Source organism: Elephas maximus, chromosome 3 (assembly GCF_024166365.1).
Source record: "Elephas maximus indicus isolate mEleMax1 chromosome 3, mEleMax1 primary haplotype, whole genome shotgun sequence".
NCBI lineage: Eukaryota > Metazoa > Chordata > Mammalia > Proboscidea > Elephantidae > Elephas > Elephas maximus.
The window spans coordinates 64283344-64307005 of NC_064821.1; the positions used below are offsets into that span (position 1 = coordinate 64283344).

Consider the following 23662-nt stretch of genomic DNA (forward strand, 5'->3'; position numbering starts at 1 on the left):
TGAGGTTCCTGCACGGAGAAGCTCCCAGACCAAGGGAAGACTGATGACAAAGACCTTCCTCTATAGCCAACAGAGAGAGAAAGCCTTCACCTGGAGACGGCGCCCTGAATTCAGACTTCTAGCTTACTGGACTGAGAGAATAAACTTCTCTTTGTTAAAGCCATCCACTTGTGGTACTTCTGTTACAGCAGCACTAGATGACTGAGACACTTAGTAAATTAGCTGACTTATTTGAAATAAGGACCACAGGACCGTTTTGTTCAGTCTTTTCAAATATCCGCTTCCTCTTTCAACTGTCTGATACTCCAGCAACTTCTCATTCAGAGACTGGACTGATACCCACATTCATATAAGCCTGACAATTTACAAAGTAGAGAAGAGTCATGGTATGATGTGAGGAAGGTAGCATTCCTTGAGTACATGGATTCAGAGCAGGTGAGTGAGTCACCCAAAATTCACGAGTAGCAGGTGAAGCTAGGACTTGAGCCCTTGTGTTATGACAAAGTGGTGGGGTTCTCTAGAGAAACAGAACCAGTGAGACATATATGTGTGCATGTATATTGTTGTTGTGTGCCCTTGAATTGATTCTGATGGATAGCGACCCTATATGACGGAGTAGAACTGCTCCATAGGGTTTCCTAGGCTGAAATCTTTACAGGAGCAGACCGCCAGGTCTTTTCTCCCACAGAACCACTGGTGGTTTGAACCTCCAACTTTTGGTTAGGAGCTGAGCGCTAACCATTGAGCTAGCAGGGCTCCTTACACACATATGTACATATAATATACATATATATTATGTGTATAAATTTCTGTCTGTTTATATATATCTCTATAAACAGATGTGTTGTTATTGTTGTTAGGTGCCATTGAGTCGGTTCTGACACACAGCAACCCTATGTAGGACAGAATGAAACACTGCCCAGTCTCAAATATATGTAAGTTAATATATGTATATGTAAATCCCTCTTAAATATAACATATTGTATATAATATATATTATATACAGTGTATATATTATGTGTATAATAGGAAACTTTGTTGGTGTAGTGGTTAAGAGCTACGGCTGCTAACCAGAAGGTCAGCAGTTTGAATCCGTCAGGTGCTCCTTGGAAACTCTATGGGGCAGTTCTACCCTGTCCTGTGAGGTCCCTATGAGTTGGAATTGACTTGATGCAAGTATGTGTATAATATATACAGTATATATAATATATACATATATATGGAGAGAGTTTTACTTTAAGGAATTGGGTCACACTTTTGTGGGGACTGGCAAGTCCATAGGTCAGGCAGTAGGTGTTGGAAAGAGTACAAAGTGACCTTATGTGGCAGGCATTACAAGTGGCTTTTTACATGCATTGTCTCATTTACCCTCCAACTGCCTTTGGAGGTAGGTTGTCTTATTTTCCCTATTTTATAGATGAAGAAAGAAGCCTTGGTGGTGCAGTGGTTAAGCACTCAGCTGCTAACCAAAAGGTCAGCGTTCAAACCCACCAGCTGCTCTGCAGAAGGAGGATACGGCAGCCTGCTTCTGGAAAGATTACAGGCTTGGAAACCCTGTGGGGCAGCTCTGGTCTGTTCTACAGGCTCACTACGAGTCGGAATCAACTCAACAGCACTGGGGTTTGTGATGTGGTTTTATAGATGAGAAACCCGAAGCTTGGTGAGAATAGATTTGCCTGAGGTTACACAGCTTGTAAGTGGCAGCGCCTGAATAGGAACCCAGGCTGCCTGACTCCGGAGGCTGTGACTGTGAGCACTGTGCTGCACCTAGTGCCAGTCCCTGCTATCAGAAGGCAGGCGGCCTAGATGGAGGGACCTGGGCACTCTTTCTCACACCTCTGGTCACGATCCCTCCCCTGATTTCTCCTTTTGATTCTTTCCTTCATGGACCACTTTTTCTAATCAGAGTCTGCAGTAGCACCATGAACTGCTAGGGCACTAGAATGGAAGCTCCATGAGGGCAGGGCTCAATTGATTTGTTTACTGTCGTATCTCAAGTACCTAGAACACTACCTGAAAAACAGTAGGTGCTCAAAAAATATTTGTTGAATGAATTCGGTTCAAGGAATTTTCTCTAACACTGTGAAAACCTCGAGAAAGGTTACCTTCTTCAAGATATTCGAAGCACAAAACTGATCCATTTGAGAAGATCCCTGATAGAACATATACAAGGAAGGAGAAAAGCATGCCTGGTTTAACGTTCCAAAAGTTCCCCTCCGAGGGCCTGTGACGTGGGAACTTAGGGATGGCCTTTCAGAACCAAACTTGCTCTGACATCAATGCTCAGGCGGGAGCAGAATCGAGCTGGAATCGTACCTTAATAGTAATAGCTGTTTACCTTAATAGTAAGCACTGTGTAAACTTGACATGTGTAAACTCAATTCGTCCTCACAGTGATTCAGGGAGAGAGGTTCTATTATCATGATCTCTGTTTTAAAGTCGAGTAGACCAAGGCACAGAGAGATGAAGTGACTTTTCTGGTCACACGAAAAGCAGAGCTCGACTGGAGCCAGGCCCAGGCCCATAGCCATCTGTCTTAGTTTTCTGTGCTGCTATAACAGAAATGTCACAAGTGGGTGGCTTTAACATGGAAATTTATTTTCTCACAGTTTAGGGGGCTAGAAGTCTGAATTCAGAGAAGTGGCTCTAGGGGAAGTCTCTCTCTCTGTAAGCTTTAGGGGAAATCCTTGTCTCAGCTTCTGTAAACCCGGTGTTCCTCAGTTCTTTGGCAATTTCCACAGGGCATCTAGGTTTCCTCCTTTCGTGCTTATTTGTCTCTGTGCCTAATCTGCTCTTTTTATATCTCAAAACTGGTTAGTTTTAAGGCACATCCTGCGCTGATAATAGTCTCATTAATGCCACAAAGGAAACCCTATTTCCAAATGGGATTACATCCACAGGTATAAGGGTTAGGATTCCAACACGTATTTTGAGGGGGGGCCACAATTCAGTCCATAACACCATCACACCATCCTGCCTCCCGGTCACTGAGCTGGCTCCTTTGGCTTCCTCCTGGAGACCTCTGTCCTTTCTGTGAGACAGGCTCCCTGCTTCCTGCCTCACCAGGCCCCAGGATTCAGGGCCTCAAGATGGGCACCTTGACACTAGGCTGTCTGAAGACATGTGTCTTAATTTTGCTCCTACAGGATGCTCCCTGTGATTCTGTTGTCACTCGGATCCTCCAGCCTCTATCCTCATCTTTATAATAGGAGTGAAAGACGTATATCCCTCTTTCAAAGAAAACCTGCTGTGAAAAATGATTTGAAGCTGCCCTATGAAGGTGTCAGTGACTGACAACGGAGTAGAGGTCTCTTGCAGCCTGGGGAGGCTTTAGTGGAATCTTAGTCATCAACCACTGGGAAGGAGGAGGCAAGGGCTTGGGGAGCACTGTTGAAATCACAATAGGAGGTGGGAAGTGGCTCATCACCCCTTCTGCCCATGAAGTCCTCTCTGGAGGAAAGAAATTCTTCATAGAAAACAAGGCATTTTAACTGAATATACAGATGTATAGGGGGTCTTTGAGTGATGATGGAGCCACTGGATGGTTAAAATAGTTAATGCACTCCATCACTAACCTAAAGGTTAGAGGTTTGAGTCTACCCAGAGGTACCTTGGAAGAAAGGCCTGGCAATCTACTTTTGAAAAATCAGCCATTGAAAACCCTATGGAGCACAGTTCTACTCTGACACACATGGGGTTGCCATGAGTCTGAATCAAATTCACAGCAACTGGTCAGTTTAATTTTTTTTGTTTGTTTGTTTGTTTGAATGATGACACAAACTTATCACGGAGGCATGTCTAAACAGCAGTGGGGCAGGAAAGGGTTAATCATAAAGTGGCTGTTCTGAATTACCTGCGGTTTCCCTCAAGGCTACTCTGCCTGTTCTTGGCTTGGCCAGATCCCAAAGGGTGGGGTCCCTGCCCTAAGTGAGACTCTAGTTTATAGGTTTATAGGCAGGGTTGAGGCGGCAATTCAGGCTAGTTCCCCCAGCAGAAGGCGTGGGTGGTGGGGTGATATGTAAAGTCTTGGAAGCTCAGTTCTTGAAACACCGTGGTAACAATAATCTCAACAAACACCAAATGAGTACATGCTGCATCACGTATGCCTGATACCATTATACATGCTTTAAACATATTAACTCATACACTCTACACAAACTGCCAATGAAAGGGGCTGGTATCACTCCCATTTCATAGTGGAGGAAACTAGGGTACTAAATCTGAGTGGCAGCAAAGTTGCTGGAGGAATCACAAGGACAGCTGGATAGAGGTTAATGGACGAACTAAATGTGATTGTGGGCACTCACCACTACCTGTTTGACGGTTTGTGGTACTGTGGTGGCTTGAGTGTTGCTATGACACTGGAAGCTATGTCACTGGTATCTCTAATACCAGTAGGGTCACCTGTGGTGGACAGCTCAGTGGGAAAGAGGGAGACCTCCAATGAGATGGACTGACACAGTGGGTACAACAACGGGCTCAAACATAGCAATGATTGTGAGGACGGTGCAGAATTAGGCAATGTTTCACACTGTTATAAATAAGGTCACTATGTCAGAGCCAACTGGGCACCTAACAACGGTGGGCACTCAGGCCATGGACAGAGGAGGAGAGACAAGGAATGGGTCACACATCTGGGGAGCTGACCCTTGTGCATGCCCCATCTACCCCTTTATTATATAATTAATTAGTAGGTATTTGTGCGACTGGCTTTCAGCCCCTGAGACCCTGAAGAGGAAAGCATGTCACCGTCTCTGGCCCAGGACTTGGCACCAGGCCCAACTGTACCGCTAACCTGCAAGGTGACCTGGATTTCTATCTCCTCCTTCTGTGAAGAGAGGTGGTTGGCAGGTAAAGATCAACTGAGAATAAGAAGAAAATAGGTAGACAGAGGTTTAAGAGGCAGCCCAGAGTTACAGTTGTAAGTTCTGATTCTGCCCCTTATTAAAATTGAGCAAACCGTCTCACCTCCCTGAGCCTCACTGTACTCATCTTTAAAATAGAGATAATAAAAGTACCTGTACACAGAGCTGTTGTGAAGATTAAACGGAGAATGCTGTTGTTAGTTTCCATCAAGCTGATTCCAACTTGCAGCGAACCCATGCACAACAGAATAAAACACTGCCCGGTCCTGTGCCATCCTCACAATGGTTATGCTTCAGCCCATTGTTGTAGCTACTATGCCAATCCATCTCGTTGAGGGTCTTCCTCTTTTTTGCCGACCCTCTACTTTACCAAGCATGATGTCCTTCTCCAGGGAATCCCTCCTGACAACATGTCCAAACTATGTAAGATGCAGTCTCGCCATCCTTTCTTCTAAGAAGCACACTTGTTGTACTTCCTCAAAGACAGATTTGTTTGTTCTTTTGGCAGTCCGTGGTATATTCAATATTTTTCGCCAGCGCCACAATTCAGAGGCGTCAATTCTTCTTCGGTCTTCCTTAGTCGTTGTCCAGCTTTCGCATGCATATGATGCGATTGAAAATACCATGGCTTGGGTCAGGCACACCTTAGTCTTCAAGGTGACATCTTTGCTCTTCAACACTTTAAAGAGGTCCTTTGCAGCAGATTTACCCAAAGCAATGAGTCTTTTGATTTCTTGACTGCTGCTTCCATGGGTGTTGATTGTGGATCCAAGTAAAATGAAATCCTTGACAACTTCAAACTTTTGTCCTTTTATCATGATGTTGCTCATTGGTCCAGTTGTGAGGATTTTTGTTTTCTTTTTGTGGAGGCATAATCCACACTAAAGGCCGTGGTCTTTGATCTTCATCCATAAGTGCTCCAAGTCCTCTTCACTTTCAGCAAGCAAAGTTGTGTCATCTGCATAACGCAGGTTGTTAATGAGTCTTCCTCCAGCCCTGATACCTCATTCTTCTTCATATAGTCCAGCTTCTCGGATTATTTGCTCAGCATACAGATTGAATAAGTATGGTGAAAGGATACGACCCTGACACACACCTTTCCTGACTTTAAATCAATCAGTATCCCCTTGTTCCGTCGGAACAACTGCCTCTTGATCTATGTAAAGATTCCTCATGAGCACAGTTAAGCGTTCTGGAATTCCCATTCTTCACAATGTTATCCATAATTTGTTATGATCCACACAGTTAATGCCTTTGCATCGTCAATAAAACACAGGTAGACATCCTTCTGGTATTCTCTGCTTCCAGCCAGGATCCATCTGACATCAGCAGTGATATCCCCGGTTCCACGTCCTCTTCTGAACCTGACCTGAATTTCTGGCAGTTTTTTGTCAACATACTGCTGCAGCCGCTTTTGAATGATCTTCAGCAAAATTTTGCTTGCGTGTTATAATAACGATATTATTCAATAATTTCTACATGTGGTCAGATCACCTTTCTTGGCAATAGGCATAAATATGGATCTCTTCCAGTCTGTTGGCCAGGTAGCTGTCTTCCAGATCTCTTGGCGTAGATGAGTGAGAACTTCCAGCTATGCGCCCGTTTGTTGAAACATCTCAGTTGATATCCCATCAATTCCTGGAGCCTTGTTTTTCGCCAATGCCTTCAGTGCAGCTTGGACTTCTTCCTTCAGTACCATCGGTTCCTGATCATACACTACCTCTTGAAATGGTTGAATGTTGACTGATTCTTTTGGTATAAATGGAGTGTGTGGAGCACAGAAAATGCATAGCTCAGTACTTGGCTGGTCCTCAGTAAATACCCAATAAATATTAGCTATTATGTTTGTTGTTGATGTGTGCATTTTCTCTGCAAGGGTACTTAAGGAGTATATTCAAATTTTAAACAGTTAAACAAAATAGAATGAGGAGGTTGGACTAGATTGTCTCCCGTCTCTTCAGACTCAGAAAACTGTTTCACAGTAATACATAATTTTACAAACTCCAGTGGGATTTGAACCATTTCATAATTTTCCAAGGTCCATGATAAAAGAAGTGATTTTTAGACCAATGTACTATTTCCAATAAGTGTGTCATTTAAAATTTGTACTAATATTTATTTTAAATTATATCCATGATATGCAAAAACAAATTTTAATTTTCCCCACTTTATAAGCATAAAATTGGCATGGTGCGTTTTCTTCAGACCTTCTCGTCTGACTTCACAAGGGGGCGGAGAGAATCAAGATGAACATCAGCCAGAGGCTGATTCCTATGAGGCGGAGGCCAAACATACCTCCCTCCTGCAACCTGTCTTACCAATTCTGACACCAGCCGTCCCTCCCACGGCACTCTCTACTTCTCTGCTGTGTTTGATAATTCGTTGCAATGGCCACACAGAACTCACAGATCATATTTGCAGTTATGGGGTATATTAGGGAAGTAACAGTTAACGACTAGGATCGGGATCAGGAAGCATGTAGGCAAAGTCTCTCTTCTTCAGTGCAGGACAGCTCCTCCCAGACATGCAGGGCTCCTTTCAGGCCCCTGAGGGGAGGCCTCTTCCCAGCTCCCTGAGGATAGGCTCCTCTCGGCCTGCTCAGAACAGTCCTCTCTCGGCCCTCGACCATTGGCCTGGCCTCTGCCATTCTTGGGCAAGTGTTACAAAGCTCTTTTAGCTCTGCCAACAAGTGCCCAGAGGTACCCCACCCCACCAGTAAGCCTCCTGTCTGAAGCAGAAGCTCAGCTCTGGCACTCCATGGGTTGGCACACCTACTGTAGCTGTCTCATTCATTGAGCTGGGAAGCCCACCGCACAGTTTCACATTGCTTTCCTGGTTCTGATGCTGCCATTTCTCTGATGCTGGACTCTGCCATGCTTGCTGCCACTTCTCACCATCTTTGGTGTTATAGCTCTCTTTGTCTCCCGGGTCTAGGAGGTTCTTAGCACAGGGACCCTGAGTCCAGAAGATGTGTTCTGCTCCTGGCTCTTCCTTGTTTATGATAGTAAGGTTCCCCTTTTCTGACTCTGGGATGGCTCAGTTTAAGCCTAGCAGGATGGCAAAACTGAACAATCTTGTTAGGGTTCCATACAACTCATTGCTGCTAACCAAAAGATCAGCAGTTTGAATCCACCAAAAGATCTGCGTCTCCTGGTTCTAGGAGGTTCACAGTGCAGGGACCCCAGGTCCAAAGGATGTACTCCACTCCTGTCTCTTCTTCTTGGTGGTACTGAGGTCCTTATCTCTGCTTGCTTCTCTCTCTTTTTCTCTCTTGTAAGATAAAAGATGTGATTCAAGTAAGGGCATACCTTGAATAAGGGTGGTAAGGGTGATGACTGGCCACCAGTCAGACTGGGGTAAAGGTGGTAACTTGAGTCACACCCTCCAGTAAAGTGGTGACTCAAGATGTATACCATACTAATCCTGCCTCATTAACATAACAGACAACTCACTCCCAAATGGGTGTATAATCATAGACGTAGAGGCTAGGATTTACAACACATCACAAAATGGAGGATAATTACATCACATCACAAAATGGAGAATAACCACACAATACTGGGAATCATGGCCTAGCCAAGTTGACACCTATTTTGGGGGGACACAATTCAATCCATGACAGAAAACAAATGCACATTAAAATGACTGAAATGTAACAAGAGGACAAAAAACTCTTCCATGAACTGAGAGGTGGAATTCTTGCATTTGGTGCTTAGAAACCCAATCTCTTTTGAATTTTATGTTTGCTAAATGATGAGATAAAATAGAAGTTCTCAGGTTTCTTTTGTCAAGCACCTCTCTGCGAATGCCTCGCAGGTGTAAATCACTTTTATGCTCAATACATGAAAAGAAAGAGTATATACTATTTCCTCTTTTTTATAATCTTTGACACTATTTTAAGTACTGGAATTTCCCTGATATGTCGTATAAGAAATTTGATCAGATAAATGCAAATTATGAATCTTGAGGTAAATTTGCAGGAGCTACCATCTTCATCTTCCTTATTTCTTTGCATTTTTGGTATCAGAGTTCCTGATACTTTCCGTCTTTTACCATTGGCTTGTTAAGGGTGTAAATGAAACAATGCAAGATTAAAGGATAAAAACAATGTAAAAAACAATATATCAGCCAAAGCCATTCCAGTGGCCAAATGATAAATTTCTTGGTTTTGAATAACGAGACAATGGTTTGTTTGATTGCCACTAACTTCCATTTTCGATTCTTCTGTTTACCCTGGAAAACTCTCAAACAGTTTAAAGAGGGAAATGTATCTTTTAAATATTAAAATAATGACTGTTTGCACTGATTTGTTTATTTATTTTTAAACAGAAACAAGTGCCATGGCCTTCTAATGATGGGAACCTTCTGGAACACTTTTGTGATCCTGTCCTCTTCCCTTCCGGGAAAAGGTGGTGGAAAGTAGTAGAAAGACAGACAGGCTTGCATCCTGTCTCTGCCATTTCCGTGCCGTATCTTCAGGCACCTCCGAGCCTCAGTGGTCTCATCTATAAAGTGGGTATTATTAAGAGAGGTCTCAAGAGAGGACTAGAGAAGGTTGATGAGCACCTCCATCCTCCCTGATTCTCAGCAGACTCGCACCCCCTGCTCACAGCTCCACAAATCTCCTGAGACCTGGAGAGACCCGCAAAGAGACACAGAGAATGGACTCGCTGAGTTCTGGCAGAGGCACCGCCGTGAACGCAGCTGTGGTTTTCAAAGAGGAACTTTGGGGTGGCCCCAACCCCTAGGGAGACAGAGGAGCACCGAGAGAACAGTGGTGGGAAGGGGGCTGTGGTAGGGAGAGGCTGCCTTTGACTCACTGTGTGAATAGATCAGGGGCCTCTCCCCTAGGGGTTAGAGCAATGGGGGAGGGGAGGGGAAGAAGCAAAAGTCACAGGACTCCAACCCATGCAATCACTTCTGTCCCGAGGCCACAGCAACAGCCTCCTGTTTGGATGAGATGCCCGGCAGCCTTCCCTCCCTGCCTGGCTCTAATGACATTGTGGGACTCCTCCTGCTTTGATTTACGGATTGATCTGCCCTTGTCTGTCATTTACTTTGTTTGGCACTTGGGGTCTTGGATGATGTGGTAGGGGTAGGGCACCTCCATTCTCTGGTGACCCTTTTTCTCCCCAGGAGATGGAGTAAAGAGAGAATGGTTTTATCCTTTCCTGTCCTCTCCTGGAAGAGGAGCTAGTGGAGTTACTCCTTTTGGCCCTGAACTTGGCACATAGTTGTGGGTTAAGAGCCCTGGCTCTGGGTTCAGACTGCCTGCCTCTGACTTTGACCTCTGGCCCTTTGGCCTTGGCCAGGCAGTTTCTCTCCCTGGACCCCAGCCCCTCCTTTATAACGGGGAGAGAAAGAGAACTGCCTTTACAGGGCTGTGGTAAGGATGAAACCAGATAATGCTGGTAACAGCCCAAGCAGAGGCAGGAAAGGTCACAGTGACTGTCAGAGATGATTCTCCAGAAGCAGGAACCGCCTGGGCCGATGGCTGAAGCCCCAGGGTTTGGCACAGAGTGGGCAACACAAAGTTATCGTTAGACCAATGTCCACTTGGGGGGGACATTTGTATTATATGCTTCCCTTCCGACACACAGCAAAGGCTCCCAGCGGTCCACTGCTGAGGAGCCTGAAACACAACCCTGCAAGTGATGGCAACGAATGCATCCATGCAGCGATGACTGATCCTGAGCCAGCATTGCATCTCAGAGCTTGCAAAGCCCTTTCCACACTCGTTCTCCTACTCGATTCGCCCCATAATCTAACATCATTCTAGAGTCAAACAGACCTGGGTTTGAGTCTTGACTTTGCCAAGAACCACCAGCTGCATGACCTTGGGCAAGGTCTTAAGCCCGTGTGAGCTTCAGTTTCTCATCTCTCAAATGTGGGTAATAAGAGCATCTCCCTCACAAGCTGTGGTGCAAATTAAGTCTGGTAATGTCTCAGTGCTTGCAGAGCTCTGAAAAAAAAACCTGTTGACATTGAGTCAATTCTGACTCATAGTTGACCCCATAGGATAAAGTAGAACTGCTCAACAGAGTTTCCAAGGAGTGGCTGGTGGATTCCAGCTGCCAACCTTTTTGTTAGCAGCTGAATGCTTAACGACTGGTGCCACCAGGGCTCCAAAAGTGAGGTAAATGCTCAATACATGTTAGTTTGAGAACAAAACAAACACACCTTGAAGGCAGGTTGTCAATGCTATGAGGACTTCATCTTAAGAGCTGAAGAAACTGCGCTTCAGAAAGGTGATGTGACTCAACTGAGGTCACCTGACTAAGGGCAAAGGAGACTTGGGTCTTCCATGTGACTCATTTATTGACAGCACAAGCTTTGGAGGCCCACAGACCTGGACTTGAAGGCCAGCTCCACCGTTCCCAGCCAGGTGACCTTGAGCAAGTCACTATTGCCTCTGAGCCTTAGTTGTCTTTATCTATAAGGACAACTGTCTGCCTCATCTCACCTCAAAGAGTCCCCATTGTGTCTCCTGGCTCAGGGACTTTTTACAGGGGTGGGGGTAGAAAGCAGAAGCTATTTGAAGACAACCATTCTTCCTGTCCTTTGTGAAAACCTGAGCTCAGGAAGCTTAAACTGGGTGCCCCAGGTGGGTGGGGAGAGAAGAATGTGCCTCTGAGATCCTCACAAGGAGAGAGCAGAGATCACCCCAGAGCTCATGGGTCCCTTGAGTGTTGGGGACCTGGGCCCCACTCTGGAGATAGCAAGGCCTCTGGGGGAAATCGCTGGGTGGCACACCCCAGAGGTTGAACCCAAGGCACAGTGGTTTCAAGTCTTGGCAAAGATTTCCGGACAGCAGGAAGCACACAGGCTGGACTTAAGGGATCAAGCCCATTCAGACAATAGGCATCCATTACAGGGGGAGCCAGGGTGGCATGAAGGCCAGGGGCCTCCCTCACCCTGCTGCTCTGCTTGTGACCCTGGGAGTCTAAATAGGATGCTAGGAGGTGGAGGGTGGGGGCAAGAGAAGCTCAATATGCACTAAGGTTCAATTTCCAAACAGCCCACTAGGATGAGGGCTCCGAGTCCTGCTGAATATCGATAATAAAAGAATGTCTATGCACCTCTGAGGGCATGCAGTAGATTAACTGGTGCAACCAGAGGGAAGAGGAGACTGGTGCTTGAGGGCTCTGCTAACCTGAGCCTGGCTACCAGTTGGCCCGCCTTCCCTGCCATCCCAGGAATGTTGGCCAAGTGTAAAGACATGCTTCACTGGTGGAAGGAGACGCTGGAGCCCAGGGCAGTCAGGGGGCTGCCACATCCAGGTAAGCCACAGGTGACAACAGAGCTGGGGGCAGGGTCATTATGGCCTTCCCACATTCCTCACCATCCCCTCCTCTGCCCTTAAAGGCTCAATCCTGGACTTCATGCCCTCAGAGTGTCTACATGCCACCCATTCTAGTGAGAAACAGCCTGCTGCTTCATCTTATTCTCATCTCTGGTCCACAGCAATGGACGTGGATGAAGCAAGATGAGGCGAAGATCAAAATCCTGACAATTACCTTCTATGGAGCCCCACGAAGTACCCGTCTTAGTGTGGTCACCACCATCTAATCAACCCTGACTGATGTCCTCGGGGTCCACATTTCTCAGAAAAAGAAGCGAGCCGGAGGGAAGTGGAGTGATTTTCCTGAAGCCATAGAGCTAGTGGGACAGAGCTCTGCCTCCAGGACAATGCTCCCTAACACTGCCCTTCAACAGAGAGGAACTTCCTCTGAATTTGACACCTGGCCTCGGGTCTAGTGCTGGACTATCTAGCTACCTAAATTTCTCTCTGTGCCTGAGGCTCCCCATCTGAAAAATGAGGGCACTGAACTCACCAGCTGATCTCTAAAGCCTCTTTGGTTCTAGCACTTTGGGGTCCTTTCCTGGCCCACCGCCTGCTATTTAAGCCTGCAACTTTTAAGGCAGTATACCAAACCAAACCAGTTGCTATTGAGCAGATTCCAACTCATGATGATCCTGTGTGTTGCACAGTTGAAGTGCTCCATAGGGTTTTCAATGCTATGACCTTTTGGAAGCCAGGCATTTCTTCCGTGGTGCCTCTGGGTGGACCCAAACCACCAGCCTTTCAATTAGTAGTCACGTGCTTAACTGCTTGTGCCACACAGGGACTTCAAGGCAGTATAGGTTGCTGGTTAAAGGGTGGAACGTGGAACCAGGGTGCCTTGGTTCAAGCCCAGTGCCCTCGCTTAATGCCTGTATGACTTCAAGTAAGTCACTTAGCCTCCCATCGGTAAAGTGGGGATAATAATAATGCTGTATATAGGGCTGCTATGAGTTGGAACTGACTCGATGGCAATGGATTTTTTTAATAGTTGCTGCGGGGATTAAATAAATTAAACCATAAAAGGCCCATAGAGCAGTGCTGACCCATAAAACCAAACCTATTGCCATCAAGTGGATTCCAACTCATAGTAACCCTATAGGACAGAGTAGAACTGCCACATAGGGTTTCCAAGGAACACCTGGTGGATATGAACAGCCAGCCCTTTGGTTAGCCCCTGTAGCTCTTAGCCACTATGTTACCAGGGTTTCCTACACCATCAGGGTTTCCAACCCATAGTAAGGCTATATCACTACCCTTGCCACTTGCCATGGTGACCCATGTGTATCAGCATAGACCTGTATGGGCTCCATAGGGTTTTTTTTTTTAATTGTGTTTTAAGTAAAAGTTTACAGCTCAAGTTAATTTCTTATACAAAAATTTGTATACATATTGTTATGTGACTTTAGTTGCAGTTCCTATAATGAGACAGCACACTCCCCCTTTCCAGCCCAGGTTTCTTGTGTCCTTTCAACCAGCTCTTGTCCCTTCCTGGCTATTCATCCTGCCTCGAGACAGGAGCTGCCCATTTGGTCTCATGCTGAGTTGGAATCGACTTGAGGACAATGAGTTTGGTTTGCTTTTTTGTTTATCTGCTTGAACTGAGGAGCGCACTCTTAGTTTATGATTTATAGTCCAGTCTAATCTTTGTCTGAAAAGTGGGCTTTGGGAATGGTTTTAGTTCTGAGTTAACAGAGCATCCAGGGGCCATCGAGTTTTCAACGGCTGATTATTCATCAGGTAGATCACCAGGCCTTTCTTTCAAGGCAACTCTGGGTGGACTCGAACCTCCCACCTTTGGGTTAGCAGCTGAGCACATTAACTGCTTGCATCACCCAGGGACTTCAAGTCTATATGCGTGTTTGCTATGATTACCTTCTGTTCTGACCTTTGTGGGAATGAAAACCAAGTGCTGATTTTTGGTCCCATCTGAAGAAAAGAACCCCAGAAGTCCAGAGCGAACCCCACAAGTCCTCAGCATTCCTGTGACCCATCTTCAAAAACCTCAGGAGTCCTGATATAACACTCACCCCCTGCCCCAGACAGAAGCCAGCTTATTACATCCCTGGAGGGAAGGGGTAAGATAAGAAGACCATAGGCTTTTTGGAATGAGGAAGTAGGCAAAGAAAATTTAAAAAGTTACTCACTGTTGCCTGCGGCTGGGCTCCTGACCCCTGCCTGGTGTTGTGGGATCCCGGCTGTTACGTGTCCGCTCCCAAGACCTGGCGCTGGGTCTCTGTCAGAGTTCCTGTTGAGCTGCCTGCCCTCAAGCCTGCTTTCCCTTGCTCTTGCTCTGTCTCACAGATGAGTGAGCATGAGGAGATCTGGCCTTCCGCCTCTGTCCCCACTTCCCCTCTGGTCCCCAATACCACAGCTTTCGTGCCCTTGCAGTTGAGCTGTTTCTCATGATGAGCTCTGGTCAGGGTGGGGCATGGGCATAGGCCCTGGTGTTCAGGGACTTGAGTTCTAATCCAGTTTAGCTGTATGACCTTGAGCAATTCACTTAAACTTCCTAAACCTTAGTTTTGTCATCTGTAAAACAGAAATAATAGACCTACCTTACGTGTTGTTGTTGTTGTTGTTGTCGTCGAGTGAGTTCCAACTCATAACAACCCTATGTGCTGCAGAACAAAACACTGCCTGGTCCTGCACCATCCTCACAATTGTTATGCTTGGGTCCATTGTCGTAGCCACTGTGTCAGTCTATCTCATTGAAGGTCTTCCTCTTCTTCCCTGAACCTCTACGTTACCAAGCATGATGTCCTTCTCCGGGAACTGATCCCTCCTGACAAGTCCAAAGTATGTGAGACGTAATCTCACCGTCTGCTTCTAAAGAGCATTCTGGTTGTACTTCTTCCGAGACAGATTTGTTCCTTTTTTTGGCAGTCCATGGTATATTCATTATTCTTCTCCAACACCACAGTTCAAAGGTGTCAATTCTTCTTTGGTCTTCTTTATTCATCATCCAGCTCTCACATGTATAGGAGGCGATTGAAAACACTGTGACTTGGGTCAGGTGCACCTTAGTCTTCAAGGTGGCATATTTGCTTTTCAACACTTTAAAGAGGTCCTTTGCAGCAGATTTGTCCAATGCAATGCATCTTTTGATTTCTTGACTGCTGCTTCTATGGGTGTTGATTGTGGATCCAAGTAAAATGAAATCCTTGACAATTTCAATCTTTTCCCCGTTTAGCAGTTGGATAACATAAGTGAATGAAAGGTACTGGAATGGGGCAATAGGGAGTGGTGGAGACTGTGGGGAATAGGGGAGCACGTGGCCTATTAGCAGGCACCTCCTGTTGTTGTTGTTGTTAGGTGCTGTTGAGTTGGTTCCAACTTATAGTGATCCTATGTACAACAGAATGAAACACTGCCCAGTCCTGTGTTGTCCTCACAATCATTTGCTATGTTTGAGCCCATTGTTGCAGCCACTGTGTCAGTCCGTCTCGTTGAGGGTCTTTGTCTTTTTCATTGACCCTCTACTTTACCAGGCATGATGTCCTTCTCTAGGCACCTATTAGCTCCAGCCAATCTTCGCCACTTGGGAGTTCAAATCCAGTAGCCAGATATTCCAAACACAGGGAAAATGTATCACATTTTTCTAGAGATACTAGAAATCCTGGCTTTTATGTGATAGCTTCCCATCGCAGAATGTTGACCACAAAGTCAAAATTTTAAGAAATGTTATGTGGGTCAAAAAAAACACCATGTTTACTAGACCACGAGCTCCCTGAGGTATTGTGGTACTCAGGTATAATATACGTGATATGGTTCAAAGTGTTTTCACATATATTGTCATATAAAATATTTAATTAGAATCTACTAGGGATGCAAAGATGAATATGATAAATTCCTGCCCTCCTAGCTCATAGTCTATGATTATCTCATCAGCGCTTCTCACTAGCTGCCCTCCACATCCCAGATTCACCCCAGATACAGAGGAATGAATCTGGGCCAGTGGTTCTCAACAAAGGAGATTTTGCCCCCGAGGTAGAGTTGCCAGATTCAGCAAGTAAAAATAAAGGACTGCAAAATTTGGGACATATATATTCATTGTTTGCCTGAAATTCAAATTTAACTGGGTGTTTTATCTTCCATCTGGCAACCCTACCCTGAGGGGACATCTGGTAATATCTGGAGACATTTTTGGTTGTCTCAACTGGTGGATTTCTAAGGATGTCTAGAGGCCAGGAATGCTGCTAAAAATTCTGCAATGCAGAGGACACCCCCCTTCAACAGGAATTACCCAGCTTAAAAAGTCAGTTGTGCTGAGGTTGCAAAACTCTGGTTGATCTAGAACTAGCTCTAGCCCCACCAGAAAAAAAAAAAAAAAAAAAATTGGGGGGGGGCTTTAATTTGATAATTAGTCCCCTTGGGAGAGGGCAGAGTAACAGCCTTCTGTGTTTGTGTTGTTACTGTTGTTGGCTGCCATCGAGTTGGTCCTCAATTCATGGCAACCCGATGCTCAATGGAACAAAATGCTGCCTGGTCCCTACTTCATTCCCATGATTGGTCGCTGATCAGACCCTTGTGATTCCTAGGGTTTTCATTCCCCAATTTTCAGAAGTAGATCGGCTAGATCTTTCTTGTCTTTCTTGGTCTGGAAGCACTGCTGAAGTCTGTTCGCCATCATAACAACACGCCGACCTCCACTGAAGACAAAAGATGACTGTACACGAGGTGCATTGACTGGAAATCAAACCTGGGTCTCCCACATAACCCGTTGCCATCAACTCTATTCTGACTCATAGCAACTCTATAGGGCAGGGTAGAACTGCCCCACAGGGTTTCCAAGGAGCAGCTGGTGGATTCAAACTGCCGACTTGTTGGTTAGTAGCTGAACACATAACCACTGTCCCACCAGAACCAGCTGTAGCCCACGGAAGGTTAGAATTTTACCACTGAGCCTTCACTGCTCCCTTTGCTCTTCTACCTTTCCCCAAAGCAAGTAATTGTCTGTAAAGACTGGGACAGAGAGTCCAGGGGCACTGAGAGAGGAAAAAGGAGGCTAGAGGGTGCTGAAGAGTAGGAGCCATTCACAGCCTACCTCAGACTTCTGTCTGGGTCAGAGTGAGAACACCAAGGGTGAGCTCAAAAAGATCTAGCAGATGCTTTCATGATGCTGAACCTTGGACCACTGGCCTTGAGGAAGTCCCAGTGGATGAAAAAGAGTAGGCTGCACTGAAATGCCTGGCTCTCCATTGCAGCCCAGCGTAGCGGTAGACTGAATGAATGCATGCATCAATGAATGAATGAAGAAAGGAAGGAAGCTGCTTAAAAGCTAAGATGGAAAGAACACTGGGCATCTGGGTTCCAGTGTCATCTATGCCATTGCCTGGCTGTGTGACCAGTTACTTCCTTTGCCTGGTCTTAAGGTCCCCATTCCTAAGAGGAGAACACTGGAGATGAGAGGTGTTTCTTAAAACTTCCGCATACATCAGAATCACCTGTAGGGCTTATTAAAAGGCAGGTTGCCAGGTCACACCCCCAGAGTTGCCAGGTCTGGGGTTGGCCCTGAGAATCTGCATTCCTAACAAGTTCATGGAGCTCTGGTGGCTCAGTGGTTAAGAGCTACAGCAAGCAACAGCTGCTAACCAAAAGATCAGCAGTTAGAATCCACCGGCCCCTCCTTGGAAACCCTATGGGGCAATTTCTACTCGGTCCTACAGGGTCACTGTAAGTCAGAATCGGTAACTGGTTTAACAATTTCACAGAGGTGAGGCTGATGCTGCCGGTTCTTGGATCCACATTGGGTAGCATTGGACAAGATGACCCCTAAGGGTCATCTTGCTCAGTCATTCCAGGATCCTGAAGTCCCCCCAGTACCTGGGAAGGGCTGATGGGGCCCATACGGGAGGTCTGTTCTCCTTTTCCCCTAGAAGGGCAAGCACAGGAGTTGGTTTTTTCTCTGAGTTCCATCCCCAACGGCCCGTGTCTTGTGAGATGCTGCCATCTATTGGATCTTCCAGGCTGGGCCCAGAGCTCAGCCACAGTTATGGTCTGATTGAAGGAGGAACATTCTCCAGTGGTGCCTTTCCAAGTAGGCCAGAGGGAAGCAGCTTTTGTCATGTCTGGGCCATCTGACCCCTTCAGATGATTCGGTTTCCAATATAGATGTTGGTGCCTGAATTAAGTGGGGCAGAAAAAGAGAGAGTCTGCAAGCGTGTGGGATAACATAAAACATATTTTCACCAAATCGTGATATCTTTTGCTTTTAAAAAACCTGGCATGCGATTATCTTAGAATACTAAACACAAACCTTGGTGGGGATATTTCTATGGAAAAAGATTTGTATGTATTACAAATTCTATACTACAGGCACCTTTTTAGGTGGTTCCATAAGCCATGTTTAAACCATGGTGATCCACTTATTGAATTAGGCAAAAAAGAAAAAAGAGACAATAGCATTGGCAAGGTCCTGATAGGATAAACACCAACTGTTGCCATGGAGTCGATTTCGACTCGTGGCAGCTCCACGTGTGTCAGAGTAGAAACGCACTGCATGGGGTTTTCAATGGCTATGATTTTTTGAAAGTAGATCTTTCTTCTGAGATGTTTCTGGGTGGATTTGAACTGCCTACCTTTCAGTTAGACAGAGCCATCTGTCTTGGGAGAAACAAATCTCTCTTGGATGAAGTACAACCAGAATGCTCCTTAGAAGCAAGCATGGTGAGACTAAATCTTACATGTTTTGGATATGTTATCAGGCGGGATTGGTCCCTTGGTAAAGCAGAGGGTCATCTGCTTTAAAAAAAGGAAGACCCTCAATGAGATGGACTGACACAGTGGCTGCAACAAGGGCCTCAAGAATAACAACGATTGTGAGGATGGCACAGGGCCAGGCAGAGTTTTGTTCTGTTGTACATAGGGTCGTTATGAGTCAGAACTGACTCGATGGCACCTAACAACAACAACAGGCACTCCTGTGTGGTAAAATAGACACTCTCATACACCTGTTGATGGGAGTGAAACTTGGTGTAAGCTTTTGGGGAACTAACTTGACGCTAGGTTTTCCGGTGTGGTATGGTGCTTTGAGCAGTCTCTGGAATTAGGCTAGATCTAAGTTTAAACTCTAAGGAGCCCTAGTGGTGCTGTGGTTAAGTACTTGGCTGCTAACCAAAAGGCTGCCAGTTCAAAGCCACCGGCTGCTCTGCAGGAGAAAGATGGGGCGGCCTGCTTCTGTGAAAATTACAGTCTTGAAAACCATATGGAAGCACTTCTACTCTGTCCTAAAAGGTTGCTATGAGTTGGAATCGACTCAATGGCAATGGGTTTGGTTTTTTTTTTTTAGTTTAAATTCTAGCTCAGGAGAATGTACATCACCTTGGGCAAGGCAATCTGTTTTTCTGGTTTCAATTTCTTGAACCCAAAATGAGGAACTTGGAGGCTATCAATGTTTCTCAAGCTTTAGCTGCATCAGAAGCTGGTTAAAGTAGAGATTCCTGAGCGAGCTTGTGATGCTGACTCAGCAGGCAGGACTGAGGTGGCCTGGATACCCCGCATTCCTAACAAGGTCTCAGGTGACCTGTGTGAATATGTGATGTTGGCTGGTGCTTCCTTCCCAGCCTCAGCTTCCTCACCTGGAAATCTTCAAAGTATGATTGTGGGTATTACCTAAGATAACTTGTGTAACATTATCATTTCTTATGAATCTTAAACATGTTCATAGCATTTGAATCAGTAATTATACTTCTCGAAATAGATTTTAAGAAATTAATCAAATGATCAGAGATGTTCACAGTGGTATTATTTATGATAGTGAGAACTTGGAAACACATTCGACATCCAATAATAGAGGAGTTATTCCATAAATTATGGTACAACTGTGTTGGAATGTAATGCAACTATTAAAAATGAAGTTTTCAAAATACAAAACGATTTTCAAGACAAACCACCCATTAGAAAAGTGGCCATCAAAAGAAGATACGCAAATGACCATTAAACACATGAAAAAGTGCTCAACAGCATTAATCATCAAGTTAATGCAGATTTCAACTGAATAAGTTACCATAGCACACTCACCAGAAAGGTAAAAATGAAATAAGGCAGCCTATGTCAAGTGTTAATGAGGATGTGGAGGAACTGGAACGCTCACACACAGCAGGTGGGAGATAAAATTGGTTCAACCACTTGGGAAACTGTTTGGAAGAATCCCCTAGAACTAAACAAGATATGCTATGCCCCAGAAATGCCCCTCCTGATGAATCTTATAACTATAAAGATGGTTCTTTGTACAAAGTACAAAAACAGTTGAAACTAATCTATGGTCTTAAAAGTTAAGATAATGGTTGTCCTTGAGGGGATAGTGAATGGAAGGGAGTATGTTGGGGCCTTCTGGGTGCTAGTATGTTCTATTTTTTTTTTTTTTAATTTGGATGCTGATTATACACTAGTGTTCAGTTTGTAAAAATTCATTGAATTATGTGCTGTCATGGATTGAATTGTGTCCCCCAAAAATATGTGTCAGTTTGGCCAGGCCTTGATTCCCAGTATTGTATGGTTGCCCTCCATTTTGTGATCTGATTAGCCTCCATTTTGTGATGTGTTGTAAATCCTAGCCTCTATGGAAACCCTGGTGGTGTAGTAGATAAGAGCTACGGATGCTAACCAAAAGTTTAGCAGTTCGAATCCACCAGGAGCTCCTTGGAAACAGTATGGGGCAGTTCTACTCTGTCTTACAGGATTACTAGGAGTCAGAATTGATTCTACTGAAAGGATTTTTTTTTTTTTAATGCCTGTGGTTATGGTCCCATTGGGGAGTGAACTGTCTGTTATGTTAATGGGGCAGGATTAGGTCATGTCGATGGCACTTTTTTTTTTTTTTTTATGAGGATTAGGGTGGGATGCAACACACTCAGGTCACAGCCCTGATGGGATGTAAAGGGAGTTTCCTCGGGGCGTGGTCTATATCACCTTTTATCTTACAAGAGATGAAAGGCGAGAGAAGTAAGCAGAAATGGGGAGATCTTCTACCACCAATAAAGAAGGCTGAGAGTGGAGTGTGTCCTTTGGATCCGGGGTTCCTGCGCTAAGAACCTCCTAGACCCAGGGGAAGATTGCTGAGGACCTTCCCCAACAGTGGACAGAGAAAGCCTTCCCCTAGAGCTGGCACCCTGAATTCAAACTTCTAGCCTCCTAAACTGTGAGAGAATAAATTTGTTTGTTAAAGCCATCCACTTGTGGTAATTCTGTTATAGCAACACTAGATAACTAAGGCAGAATTTGGTACCAGCAGTGGAGTGCTGCTCTAAGAGATACCTAAAATGTGGAAGTGGTTATGGAATTGGGTAATGGGTAGAGGATGGAAGACTTTTAAGGTGCCTAATAGTAAAAGTCTGTTGGTGGAATTATGGATGTCAAAGGCAATTCTGATGAGGGCTCAGAAGGAAGCGAGGAGAGCTGTAACCCCGGAGACAGCACAGATGGCAAGAAGCAGTGGCAGAGAAATGGTGGCAGCAGAACCAGGAGACTGGCACGAGATGGTGCAGGACTTGATCTACGGAGCAAGAGAGCTGAGCACCTTTGGGCAGGAGGCTTCCTGGCGGACTAGGGTGCCTCTGGGCACTTGTCAGCAGAGCTAGGCTTGCCGACCCATGCAGTGGGAGAGCTAAGTACCTTCAGGCTGAGGTTTACTGGCAGAGAAGGGTGCCTCTGGACACTTGTTGGTAGAGCTGAAGAGCAGAGCAGAGGCTGGGCCAGCCTAAGAGGTCCAAGGGGCTGAGGAGCCAAGAGGCCAAGGAAACAGGAAGCAGAAACTGAAGAGACAAAGAGCAAGGGAAGCAGAGCTGCCTCAGAGGATACAGCCATGACCTGTGGGGTATCAAGGGGTAGGGCTATGGCCTCCGGGGTTTTAAAAGGTGGGGCTACAGCCTCCTAAGCCTCAAAGAGTCAGATCTTCACCAACTCAGTTCTGGAGTATGGGGCCATCTTTCACGAGTGCCCGGAGGATGGAGCCAGATCCACCGCCCAAAGCTGAGGGGGCAGGGCTACAATGGCCAAGGGGCAGAAGAATGGGATCTGTTGGGGCTGAGGGCATAGGGTTACTACTCAGATGGACTAGGAAATGGGACCTCCCAAAGCCGGGGAAGCAGAGCTGCTCTCCCAGTGGACCTGAAAGGCAGAGCTGAAGCCTAGGGCTGAGGAGCCTTCACCCAGAATCCAGAGAGCATGACCAACACCCAGAATCTGGAGGGCAGGGAATGGCTTAGGTGGCCTCAGAGAATAGATGATTATTTTCAAGTCTTGAGAGCTAATGGAAATTGTTCTGCTGGATTTTGGACTTGCCTGATGCCTGTTATCCCTTCTTTCCCTCCAGTTTCTCCCATTTGTGATGGAAATGTCTACCTTGTGCCTGTTCCACCATTGAAATTTGGAAGCAGATAATTATACTCTAGATTTCACAGGTTCACAGATGAAGAAGAGTTTTGCCCCAGGATGGGATTTGGACTTGGAGTTGATTTAAGATTTTGGGATGATTTGATGGGGTGAAAATGTTTTACATGTGGTAAGGACATGAATTTTTGGGGGCCAAAGGGTAGAATGTCATGGATTGAACTGTGTCCCTCAAAAATATGTGTTAAGTTGGCTAGGTCATAATTCCCAGTATTGTGTGGTTATCCTCCATTTTGGATCTGATTGGCCTCCATTTTGCGACATGTTGTAAATCCTAGTCTCTTTGTTTGTGGTTATGGTCCCATTTGGGAGTGAGCTGTTTGTTATGTTAATGAGGCAGGATTAGGCCATGTTAATGAGGATTAGGGTGGGATGCAACATCCTTACTCAGGTCACAGCTCTGACTGGATGCAAGGAGAGTTTCCCTGGGGTGTGTCCTGCGTCATCTTTTGTGTTACAAGAGATAAAAGGAGAGAGAAGTGAGCAGAAATGGGGAGACCTATTACCACCAAGGAAGAAGAGCTAGGAGTGGACCCTGTCCTTTGGACTGGGGTCCCTGAGCTAAAAGCCTCCTAGACCCAAGGGAAGATTGATGAGGACCTTCCCCAACAGTGGTCAGAGAGAGAAAGGCTTTCCTTAGAGCCAGCACCCTGATTTCGGACTTCCAGCCTCTTAAACTGTGAGGAAATGGATTTCTGTTTGTTGAAGTCACCAATTGTGGTGTTTCTGTTATAGCAGCACCGGATAGCTAAGACATGTGCACATGAATGTGCAGTTTTCTGTATGTATATGATATTTCAATAAAAAGTATTTTAAAACTTTACTTATAGCATGATCTGAATTATGGGGAGATTTTACATATACCTATAGAAAAAAAGAAAATCCATCAAAATTTATTTATATGGATGGTCATTGTTTTCGTCTTTAAAAAGTGTCTTTTCCAAGTCTTCAATAACCAGTCACTATTTTTGTAATTGGCTAGAAGTGACTTTTAAATGTGGAAAGACTAGGTAGAATTCCTAGAAAAGTAACAGAAGGAAGTGAAATAAGATGATAAAGAGAA

At 45.4% G+C, this 23662-nt stretch overlaps 1 protein-coding gene across 1 annotated transcript in view; it reads right to left on the bottom strand.

The window, feature by feature from the left end:
- Nucleotides 1-14555, bottom strand: part of CNR2 (cannabinoid receptor 2) — a 31907-nt gene extending 17352 nt beyond the window's left edge. Inside the window, exon 1 of the mRNA XM_049878256.1 lies at nucleotides 14355-14555. The gene's annotated coding sequence lies outside the window, so the exon portion shown is untranslated. The remainder of the gene's footprint in view (nucleotides 1-14354) is intronic.
- Between the last annotated feature and the right edge of the window lie 9107 nt (nucleotides 14556-23662).